The sequence below is a fragment of the Pseudophryne corroboree genome, chromosome 1 (genome assembly GCF_028390025.1).
Source record: "Pseudophryne corroboree isolate aPseCor3 chromosome 1, aPseCor3.hap2, whole genome shotgun sequence".
In the NCBI taxonomy this organism is placed as follows: Eukaryota; Metazoa; Chordata; class Amphibia; order Anura; family Myobatrachidae; genus Pseudophryne; species Pseudophryne corroboree.
In genome coordinates this window covers 760,294,339-760,306,516 of record NC_086444.1, presented here as the reverse complement: position 1 = coordinate 760,306,516, position 12,178 = coordinate 760,294,339, and the positions used below count along the sequence as shown (strand labels likewise).

General features: G+C 44.3%; 1 protein-coding gene across 4 annotated transcripts in view; it reads right to left on the bottom strand.

Moving 5' to 3' along the window:
- CCSER1 (coiled-coil serine rich protein 1) overlaps positions 1–12,178 on the bottom strand; it is a 1,413,620-nt gene that overhangs the window by 875,734 nt on the left and 525,708 nt on the right. The window lies entirely within an intron of this gene.

The following is a 12,178-nucleotide window of genomic DNA, read 5'->3' as shown; positions in this document are numbered from 1 at the left end:
TGTACTTAGCTTACCTAATTTGCTTGGTATGTTTTGTTTTCTGTAACAACTTTGTGATCCACCCAATAAAATGTGTAAAAAAAGACAACAGCCATCAAGAGTAAAGGGCTCATTTATCAAGCTTTGGAGAGTGGTAAATAGCACAGTGAAAAAGTACCAGCCAATTAGCTCCTAACTGCCATGTTGCAGGTGGTATCTGGTCTCTAGATCGACCACACTTAGGTCGACCACTATTGGTAGACATGCATTAGGTCAACATGGTTACTAGGTCGACGCGTTCTAGGTCGACATGACAAAAGGTCGACATGAGTTTGTCACAATTTTTTTCATTTAAAAAAAAAACTTTTTCATACTTTACGATCTACGTGGACTACGATTGGGAACGGTAACCTGTGCCGAGCGCAACGGTAGCGGAGTGAGCACCTTGCCCAAAGCATGGCGAGCGAAGCAAGCCTTGCGAGGGGACACCGTGCACTAATTGGGGTTCCCCGTCTATCTATGAAGAAAACAACACAAAAAAACAAACAAAAAAACATCACGTCGACCTTTTGTCATGTCGACCTTGTTCATGTCGACCTAATACTTGTGTCGACCTATTTTAGGTTTCGACTTAGATATTGTCGCCCAATAGTGGTCGACCTAGACACTGTCGACCTAAGTGTGGTCGACCCTATGAACCACACCTGTTGCAGACTGTGCTTGAAAAATGACAGTTAGAAGGTGATTGGCTGGTACTTTATCACCGTGGTATTTATCACTCTTCAAGGCTTGATAAATCGGGACATAGGATTCTTATTTCATTTTGCTTTAAGTTCTTTTTTAGGCTTTGAAATGAAAAGTTATTGCATGTTTAATTGTTCACTAACGTAGCTCACTAAGTAGTGAGGAATTAATAGAAATGATCACTTTTTGGTCAACTTCATTAACACTTTTTAATTATTAGTATATTAATTGAGGTTATTTATTGTTCACAATTGTTTAGTCTGCATGAAGGGTATTGAGGGAACTGTGTGACTTTGCAATATACTGTAGACTGATGACCCAGTACTGCATTAATTGCAGGTCAATCTCAGCCCTAGCAGTTATCAGCAATAAAGTAGGTATTTCCTGCTCTATATAAAAAGGTCATGTCACGGTGACATACTTTTTAATTGTCAACAATATGTTGCATGCAGTTCATAATTTATGTTTATTTGAATCCTTTTAGAATATATTCAGCTTCTTTCATACAACAGACCACTTCATTGCTAATACGGAAGATGGATGTTTTGGGACACATACTAATTTATCAACATATTACATTTCCAGTTAAAGAATTTAACCTTGCTGTCTGAATGAAATATGAATGTTTTAACCCCATTTTTTTTGTCATGGACAACAGTGCTGCCTGTTTTTTTCAAGGACCAATTTAAAAGAGTGAACGTTACAACTGCAGAACTAACAAAGGTATAATGGGCCTAATTCAGACCTGATCGTAGCCGTGGAAAATTTTGCACGGCTACGATCAGTCACCCTGACATGCCGGGGGACGTCCAGCACAGGGCTAGTCCGCACCGCATGTCTGGCCCTACCCCTGCCGCACAGGTACACAAGCATCGCGCGGCGGTGATGCTTTTGTACCTGAAGAGTAGCTTGCTGGCAGAGAGCTACCCGTCGCTCTCTGGGTCACAACGGCTGCGTGTGACACCACGCAGCCGCCGCGGCCCCCAGCCCCCGCACGGTCCGGGCACGTCTGCGTTGCCCAGACCGCACCCCCAAAACGGCGGCCCAACGCCACCGGCCCGTCCTCTTCCGCCCAGCGAACGCCTCTGCCTGTCAGTCAGGCAGAGGCAATCGCTGGGCTGAGATGCTGATAGCATCTCTGGCTTGCACCGGTGCACTGCGGCATCTGCGCATGCGCAGTTCAGACCTGATCACCCGCTGTGCGAAAACGCACAGCAGCGATCAGGTCTGAATTAGCCCCAATATTCACTTCCAATACAAAACGCCACTCTGCAGAAGCAAATCTAAGTCATGGAACATTTGTTAAATGTTTTATTAAGCGTTTGTACAGCTTTACATGCATTCACGTCATTGGGGGTCATTTCGAGTTGTTCGCTCTGTATTTTTTTCTCGCAACGGAACGATTAGTCGCTAATGCGCATGCGCAATGTCCGCAGTGCGACTGCGCCAAGTAAATTTGCTATGCAGTTAGGTATTTTACTCACGGCATTACGAGGTTTTTTCTTCGTTCTGGTGATCTTAATGTGATTGACAGGAAGTGGGTGTTTCTGGGCGGAAACTGGACGTTTTATGGGTGTGTGTGAAAAAACGCTACCGTTTCTGGGAAAAACGCGGGAGTGGCTGGAGAAACGGAGGAGTGTCTGGGCGAACGCTGGGTGTGTTTGTGACGTCAAACCAGGAACGAAACTGACTGAACTGATCGCAGTTGCCGAGTAAGTCTGGAGCTACTCAGAAACTGCTAAGAAGTGTCTATTCGCAATTCTGCTAATCTTTCGTTCGCAATTTTGATATGCTAAGATTCACTCCCAGTAGGCGGCGGCTTAGCGTGTGCAAAGCTGCTAAAAGCAGCTTGCGAGCGAACAACTCGGAATGACCCCCATTGTACTGTTCGAGTGTGCCCATAAATAACTACACTACAGTATATGAACAGTCATGATCCATAGAGTGCAGCAGAGGATCCAGAGAAATGCACTGACTAACCTCAAAGTGGGCTAAGGTGGCATTCTCTGTCAGTGATCATGTGCAAACTTGGAAGAAGAGATAGCACAAATAGAACCAGTTTACACAGAGGTAGCGGAGGAATCTGTGTTGGATGTGTGTAGTTGCATGGGAGCCAACGTTTTGAAATGACTGGGTGTGATCACACTACTGTATACCCACCATAAGACTCATAAATAGTATACGTATACATGACTACAGGCAGCACATTATTGGGGGTGCTCAAGCTTCAACAGCGCCCACTGAGCTGGCTCTTATGTGTAGGTGCAGTGATTGCCCTGATGCTGATGCTAAAGGTTATAATTCAGAAGACTTCAAAAGTTACAGATTGTCACCTGAAAGTGGGTGCTTCTGTGCAAAGCATGGTATGTACATATCTAAATGTTATGAGGTAAGATATATGTGTGTGAACATGAAGGTGAGCTGCGTGTTGTGATTTTAGTAAAGGCGGTACAGGTTGAGTATCCCATATCCAAATATTCCGAAATACGGACTTTTTTGAGTGAGAGTGAGATAGTGAAACCTTTGTTTTTGATGGCTCAATGTACACAAACTTTGTTTAATAAACAAAGTTATTAAAAATATTATATTAAATGACCTTCAGGCTGTGTGTATAAGGTGTATATGAAACATAAATGAATTGTGTGAATGTAGACACACTTTGTTTAATTTACAAAGTTATAAAAAATATTGGCTAAAATGACCTTCAGGCTGTGTGTATAAGGTATATATGTAACATAAATGCATTCTGTGCTTAGATTTAGGTCCCATCACCATGATATCTCATTATAGTATGCAATTATTCCAAAATACGGAAAAATCCGATATCCAAAATACCTCTGGTCCCAAGCATTTTGGATAAGGGATACTCAACCTGTATTTACATGAGGGGTGTGTTTACAAATTGTCAAAGAAAATTGTCACCTAATTCCAGAGACCGATTTAGACCTCATGGGGCACTAAGCAAGCCACCAATTTGGGGCCCCCCTTCCTCATACAATACATAGCACTATATCCTGTCATCACTGCCGCTGGCTGTGCCTGCTGTGTTTGTGCCTCTTCCCGCTTAAGTCCATGAGGTGGCAGCAGCGCCGGTCCTGCCTGTGCTCCTGCAGTGGGGGCAGATTCCAGAGCATCCTCTCGGGCAGCATGGGGACTGATTCTGCTCATGTTCAGCCTTCGCCATCAGCAGCAGCTCTCCCAGTTGCCATGCTGCTGCTAGTGGTGGAGGATGGAGACTAGCTCAATCATCCCTGAACAGCAGCGCAAGCTGGGGCGGATCTATACTAGCTGGCAGTGGACATCCCCTGTAGAGAGGTTTGTGTTGCAGTTTCAGAGAGAGAAGGAAGCCAAAGAGGACCAACAAGAAAGAGGAGAGACAATGGACAGTTGCAAGAAGCGAGATGGAAGCTGGCGGTAGATGTTTAATAGGAGACAGAGAGAGAGGAGGGCAGAAAGAGGAGAGAGAGAGGCACAGAGAGAGGAAAGAGAGCCAAAGAGAGGGGAGAGAGGCAAACAGAGGAGAGAGACAGAGAGAGGAGAGAGAGAAGCAGAGAGAGCGGTGAGAGAGCAGATATACAGACAGAGAGAGGAGGGGGGAGAGAGAAAAAGAGAAAGAGGGGTGGCGGGGGAGATAGAGGCAGAGATAAATTACAAAAGACACAAAATCCAACAGTCCATACACAAAAATAAATACACCCAGACTATGACAGATGCATCTGCTGCCACTCTTGCTTCTCTGTATGAAAAATAAAGATATTAATATGTAAAAAAAAACAATAAAAACAATAACTGCTTCCCACTGATTACCTTTTGCTGCCTCCAACTGCTGACAGTTGGGCTGAGGCATGCTACTAGTGTAGCTAAGGTGTAGCTGACATATGTAGGATCTCAAGCATGTGAGTTTTGTCAGTAAGTAGCTCGTACAGGTCTTCTTTGCGGGAAGCCAGGATGTTCCCCTCTATTAACATAAGTCTGCCACCCAAAACCTGGCGGAGCTGCTGTAGAGTGCCTGGAAATGTGGAGCTATGATGAAGGGGGGGGGGAGAGTATCACCAGCCCTGTAGTACTTCCACACTGTGTCAAAACAAACCTCAGCTGAATACGAGTGTGCCTTGTTAGGGTGTAGAATGCAAAGTGCCTTGCAGCCGGTTGTAGATACTAACAGTACCACAGTGTCATACACATATACAGAGGGCAACTATTACATTTGTGGCTGCAGCAGTCCCTGATGTCCACTCGCCCGCCTTGCTCCATTAGGCTAAGCCAGTGGAGAGTGAGTTGTGGCAGTGCAGTGATCATCTGCCTCCAGCATAATGGTCCTATATCATCTACTGCTCCCACCTCTCCCGCACGCTGTGTAATAAAGACACCCCTTTACATCTATTTTCCCACACACCCAGCAGGAACACCACTGACCCTCCCCAGAATAACAGAAATACCTCCTTTTATCTACCTGTGTCTCTCATCCCCCTCCTCCCCCGCTATGCATAGCAGAACTACCAAATTATATCTCACCCTCCCCCAATGTAAGAGCCCCATGTACTCTCTCTCCATAGTCCGGCAGTGCCACACACCCCATATCTCCAATTTAGGTGTCTCATTGTCATTTATCTGTTCCCCTATTACACTCCACATGGTACAGTGACCAGTACACAGCTACTCCCATACACACCGTGACCCAGGCTCAGTTACAACAGCCCACCCCAAGCCCCTCCCCATTAGACTATCAGATCGGAGCTCCTCAGAGTGGACAAGATTAATAATTATGACTAGAGATGTGCACCGGAAATTTTTTGGGTTTTGGTTTTGGATTCGGTTCCGCGGCCGTGTTTTGGATTCGGACGCGTTTTGCCAAAACCTCCCTGAAAATTTTTTGTCGGATTCGGGTGTGTTTTGGATTCGGGTGTTTTTTTTTTTCAAAAAACCCTCAAAAACAGCTTAAATCATAGAATCTGGGGGTCATTTTGATCCCATAGTATTATTAACCTCAATAACCATAATTTACACTCATTTTCAGTCTATTCTGAACACCTCACACCTCACAATATTATTTTTAGTCCTACAATTTGCACCGAGGTCGCTGGATGGCTAAACTAAGCGACACAAGTGGCCGACACAAACACCTGGCCCATCTAGGAGTGGCACTGCAGTGTCAGGCAGGATGGCACTTCAAAAAAATAGTCCCCAAACAGCACATTATGCAAAGAAAAAAAGAGGCGCACCAAGGTTGCTGTGTGACTAAGCTAAGCGACACAAGTGGCCGACACAAACACCTGGCCCATCTAGGAGTGGCACTGCAGTGTCAGACAGGATGGCACTTCAAAAAAATAGTCCCCAAACAGCACATGATGCAAAGAAAAAAAGAGGCGCACCAAGGTCGCTGTGTGACTAAGCTAAGCGACACAAGTGGCCAATACAAACACCTGGCCCATCTAGGAGTGGCACTGCAGTGTCAGACAGGATGGCACTTCAAAAAAATTGTCCCCAAACAGCACATGATGCAAAGAAAAAAAGAGGCGCACCAAGGTCGCTGTGTGACTAAGCTAAGCGACACAAGTGGCCGACACAAACACCTGGCCCATCTAGGAGTGGCACTGCAGTGTCAGACAGGATGGCACTTCAAAAAAAAAGTCCCCAAACAGCACATGATGCAAAGAAAAAAAGAGGTGCACCAAGGTCGCTGTGTGACTAAGCTAAGCGACACAAGTGGCCGACACAAACACCTGGCCCATCTAGGAGTGGCACTGCAGTGTCAGACAGGATGGCACTTCAAAAAAATAGTCCCCAAACAGCACATGATGCAAAGAAAAAAAGAGGCGCACCAAGGTCGTTGTGTGACTAAGCTAAGCGACACAAGTGGCCGATACAAACACCTGGCCCATCTAGGAGTGGCACTTCAAAAAAATTGTCCCCAAACAGCACATGATGCAAAGAAAAAAAGAGGTGCACCAAGGTCGCTGTGTGACTAAGCTAAGCGACACAAGTGGCCGACACAAACACCTGGCCCATCTAGGAGTGGCACTGCAGTGTCAGACAGGATGGCACTTCAAAAAAATAGTCCCCAAACAGCACATGATGCAAAGAAAAAAAGAGGTGCACCAAGGTCGCTGTGTGACTAAGCTAAGCGACACAAGTGGCCGACACAAACACCTGGCCCATCTAGGAGTGGCACTGCAGTGTCAGCCAGGATGGAACTTCAAAAAAATAGTCCCCAAACAGCACATGATGCAAAGAAAAAAAGAGGCGCACCAAGGTCGCTGTGTGACTAAGCTAAGCGACACAAGTGGCCGATACAAACACCTGGCCCATCTAGGAGTGGCACTTCAAAAAAATTGTCCCCAAACAGCACATGATGCAAAGAAAAAAAGAGGTGCACCAAGGTCGCTGTGTGACTAAGCTAAGCGACACAAGTGGCCGACACAAACACCTGGCCCATCTAGGAGTGGCACTGCAGTGTCAGGCAGGATGGCACTTCAAAAAAATAGTCCCCAAACAGCACATGATGCAAAGAAAAAAAGAGGTGCACCAAGGTCGCTGTGTGACTAAGCTAAGCGACACAAGTGGCCGACACAAACACCTGGCCCATCTAGGAGTGGCACTGCAGTTTTCTAGCGAGAGGATGAGTGCTTCCATCCTCATGTGAAGCTGAACCACTAGCCATGAACATAGACAGGGCCTCAGCCGTTCCTTGCCACTCCGTGTCGTAAATGGCATATTGGCAAGTTTACGCTTCTCCTCAGACGCTTTTAATTTTGATTTTTGGGTCACTTTGCTGAAGTTTTGTTTTTTGGATTTTACATGCTCTCCACTATGACATTGGGCATCGGCCTTGGCAGACGACGTTGATGGAATTTCATCGTCTCGGCCATTACTAGTGGCAGCAGCTTCAGCACGAGGTGGAAGTGGATCTTGATCTTTCCCTATTTTACCCTCCACATTTTTGTTCTCCATTTTTTTAATGTGTGGAATTATATGCCAGTATCAATAGCAATGGCCTACTACTATATATACTGCTCACAACTGAAATGCACCACAGGTATGGATGGATAGTATACTTGACGACACAGAGGTAGGTAGAGCAGTGGCCTTCCGTACTGTACTGCTATATATACTGGTGGTCACTGTCAGCAAACTGCAAAACTAAAATGCACCACAGGTATAGAATCTAGATGGATAGTATACTTGACGACACAGAGGTAGGTAGAGCAGTGGCCTTCCGTACCGTACTGCTATATATACTGGTGGTCACTGTCAGCAAACTGCAAAACTAAAATGCACCACAGGTATAGAATCTAGATGGATAGTATACTTGACGACACAGAGGTAGGTAGAGCAGTGGCCTTCCGTACCGTACTGCTATATATACTGGTGGTCACTGTCAGCAAACTGCAAAACTAAAATGCACCACAGGTATAGAATCTAGATGGATAGTATACTTGTGAAAAATGGCGGCGACGCGCGGCTCCTTATATAGAATCCGAATCTCGCGAGAATCTGACAGCGGGATGATGACGTTCGGGCGCGCTCGGATTAACCGAGCCACACGGGAGAATACGAGTATGCCTCGGACCCGTGTAAAATAGGTGAAGTTCGGGGGGGTTCGGTTTCCGAGGAACCGAACCCGCTCATCACTAATTATGACCCTTTCCTCAGAGGGAAGAGTGAGGGACAAAGGGGGAGAGTGGTGGACACAGAGGGCAGAGTGGGGGACACGGAGTAGAGTGGTGGACACAGAGGGAAGAGTGGTGGACACAGGGAGCAGAGTGGGGGACACAGGGAGCAGAGTAAGACTACAGGGGGGAGAGTACGGCTACAGGGGGGAGAGTAAGGACACAGGGGGGAGAGTGGGGTACACATGGAGCAGAGTGAGGCCACAGGGGATAGAGTGGGGCCACAGAGGGGAGAGTGGGGCCAGGCACAGGCACTCACCTTCAACACTGGCTGTGCACCGTGGGGAGTAGCAGCAGCAGCACCTTCCCCCGCAGACAAATCCCTGGAGTTCTGAAGCTGGAAGGATCACACAGGGGACTCAGTAGCCCGAGCAGCGCCATCACCACGGTGAGCCAGGAACCATAGCACATGCAGCAGGGGAAGGAGAGCGCACGCCGAGCATGGAGGACAGGCCGAGCTGGGAACAGCGCTGCTTCCCCGTCCCATCAGCAGCTGTTACCATAGTAACAGGCCGCTGGTTGGCTGAGAGACAGCCATTCTCAGCCAACTAATGTCCTGTTATGACTTAGATACTTTAATACAAAATCATTCACAGCAGCTGCGGGACGGGTAGTATGGCATATCGGCTGCCAATATCTTAACGGCCCGTTGCGCCATACTTTCACCTCTGCTCAGGGGTGTGTCCTGCAATGGCAGGTGAAAATTATAGTACTAAAAGCGGAAAAAAACATTTGTGAGAAGAGACTAATACACCCAGTACACACAGCACCAGTACACACACACCCAGTACACACTTCCACATACAGCCCCCCTAATAGACACAGTACACATAGCACCATACATATTTTGTTATACACAACCAACCCCGCCCTCATATTATACCCAGTACACACAGCACCATATTATATTATACACATAACTTGTGGCGTCTAGCCGGCACTCGATGCTGGTAATACAATATACTGGATGGATACTAGTTGAAAAAAGTAATTTTTATTTACATAAAGTCCCATCCAATCAGCTCCTAACTGTCATTTTTCAAACACAACCTGTGACATGGCAGTTAGGAGCTGATTGTCTGGTACTTTATACCTTCTGTCACTGCAACCTTGCTTTAGTAATAAAATGACCCTGAGACAGACTAAGCAATCAAAAGCATGTGTGATTTTTCTGTATTTTACTTTAAACCTACTTTCTTATGTTTTTTTTTTTAAGTGATCAAATGGTACATTATACAAAGTAAAACAAAATTCACATGCTGTCATTGTCGAGTGGCGTATAAAGCTATGCTGATAATGACACCATTCAAATTCTAACATAAGATGAGAAGCAACAAGATTAATAATTTATGTAACTTCTGTGATAAAATACCAAATTGATTTTAAGTATATCCCTGCTGGCTTTTTGTTACATTTCTAAATACAGTAATCCCTTTGTAACAATTAATCAAATTCATACCACCTTAACTTTCATTTAAAATGTTTCTCTACTCTTTAAAACCACTGCTGCTGCATAAGAAGACTTCTCTATAATTTAAATTAATGCTGATGATTATAATGAGTTCATGAATGGCCCATGCTGATCACAAAGGAAAGCGAACAATGTCTTTCAGGCAGCGTGTAATGCTGTACTCTGAGTTACAATGCATTTCTAGGGCCTTTCTGCACCCATTGAAATGCATTGCCCATTAAAATCTTGCTTGTTTGCAAGGAATCTCAACTGTCTAAAACTACAAGATTATTTTGGAGATTTACATGGCTATTTGCCGTTAGTAGATTTGGCAAAACACATGACAGGAGCTGATTGATTGGAGCACCATTTAAGATTAGTAATGAGTGATAACAAGAATATCACTCATTATAAAATATGCCTTATAGTGCTGTAAAAATAATCAAGATATCAAACTAATATAGATTTTACTATAGCTGTCATCTTCCTGTTTTTTTTCAACCCAGCCTTCCCTAGAAAAATAAAATGAACATTTTCACAAATACAGCTGTAATCCATTTTTTTTACTCATATTACCATTAACTAAACTATACAACCTGATTTTTTTTTAAGCAAAATGTCCTGAGTTGTTAAATTTCACAAACACAAAAATCACACATAATGGTGCGATTTGCACTGTCGTGTAGGGCTGGGATGTTCTTGTACACTGCAGGATACTGTTACACAGTCAGGGTGCTACCTACTTCCTGCTTCTAAGCTCGCAAGCAATGTTCCAATATTACTTAATATACTTAGGAGATTTACAGTTTGTGTGCCATATGGTGAGCTAAAGATATTCAAACACAACTAAAAAAATACAAAAATGTATTAAACATATTTAAAGTCTCAAAACATAAAAATAAATCAATAAAGTGATAACGTATTTATACACAAGGCCACATCTCCTTTATGGATTTAAGCTGTGCCTTAATAATAGTACTGTAATTGTGTACATTATCTCATAAATACTTTTTGTTCTTCACCCAAAGCCTCATAGGAACTTACAGACTCCTATTAGATGACAATTTACAGTACATTGTGTCTAGTACTTTGGTCTGCGTGTATGTTATGCCCTTAGTTGCAGTGCATGTTGGATTGTCTTTTTTTTTTTTTTTATCAAACTGCGTTTTGTAAGAAGCCAAACACAACTGCTAATTTGATATTTGATTTTCTTATTTTGTCCTTACTGCTTATATCAAAGGTATGGATGGTCATATGTAATCGCAGAAAGCACTTTGAACAGGATCATTTATTTATGTTCTTGTGCTGATAACAAGGAAAAATATCTCCGCCTGACAGCCTTTATAGTTTCTCTTTAAAATTCTAGAGGCGATGCATGCTAAGAGTTTTCATGTTGCCTGGTATTAATTGCAATGTGTGAGACACATAAAAAAATCTGTAATGAAGGAGATTTAATGTTGTTGTCATGGCCACAACTAGGGGGAGCTAGGGGTGCGCATGACCCGGGTGCAGGCTTTGTGGGGGCACAGGCTGTCCCCGCTCCCACCCACCCACCAATACCACTTTAGGACGGACACCGGCACCTACACTTTCAGTTCACAACACAGGAGCCTTCCGGATGTGTATCCATGGGGTCTGCATGGAGCTACAGAGGAAATCCTACCACGCTTTCTGACCTCTTATCAGTGAGACTCCAGGGTGCAGACATCAGCTCAACTGACTGCACTGTGAGTCCCTGCCACCCTTTCTACAATCAGGACTGCACGGACTGGAGCTGCAGTGCAGGTAGGGTTACCACCTCATCCCTTTAATTTTGGACACATTAATTATACAGGTTCTGTGGCTGGTTGACTTCAAGACTCCATTTCACCTGGTTTTAATCAGCCACAGAACCTGTGTAATTAATATGTGCCCAGATTCAAGTCCGCCTGTCAGATACTTCATCACCAGGATCGCAGTGTGGACATTCCTTTGCAGTGAGATTTAACCATTTCCTCACAACAAATTATACACAGTTGGAAGATAACTTTTCCACTCCCTATATTTGTTTCACTGCCACATCAGAAACTGTCAGCATAACGGTAATTCATCCAAACCATCATTAAGAGCCATCAACAATATAGCACTATACATAGCCACAGGGGAATCATTTCTCCTCCATAGTAAATACAACTCAGGATCCCCCTTTGTGTGTGTGTGTGTGTGTGTGTGTGTGTGTGTGTGTGTGTGTGTGTGTGTGTGTGTGTGTGTGTGTGTATATATATACGGTATATTATACATATATATTTTATATATATATATATATATATGTATCTATATATACATACATACAGTA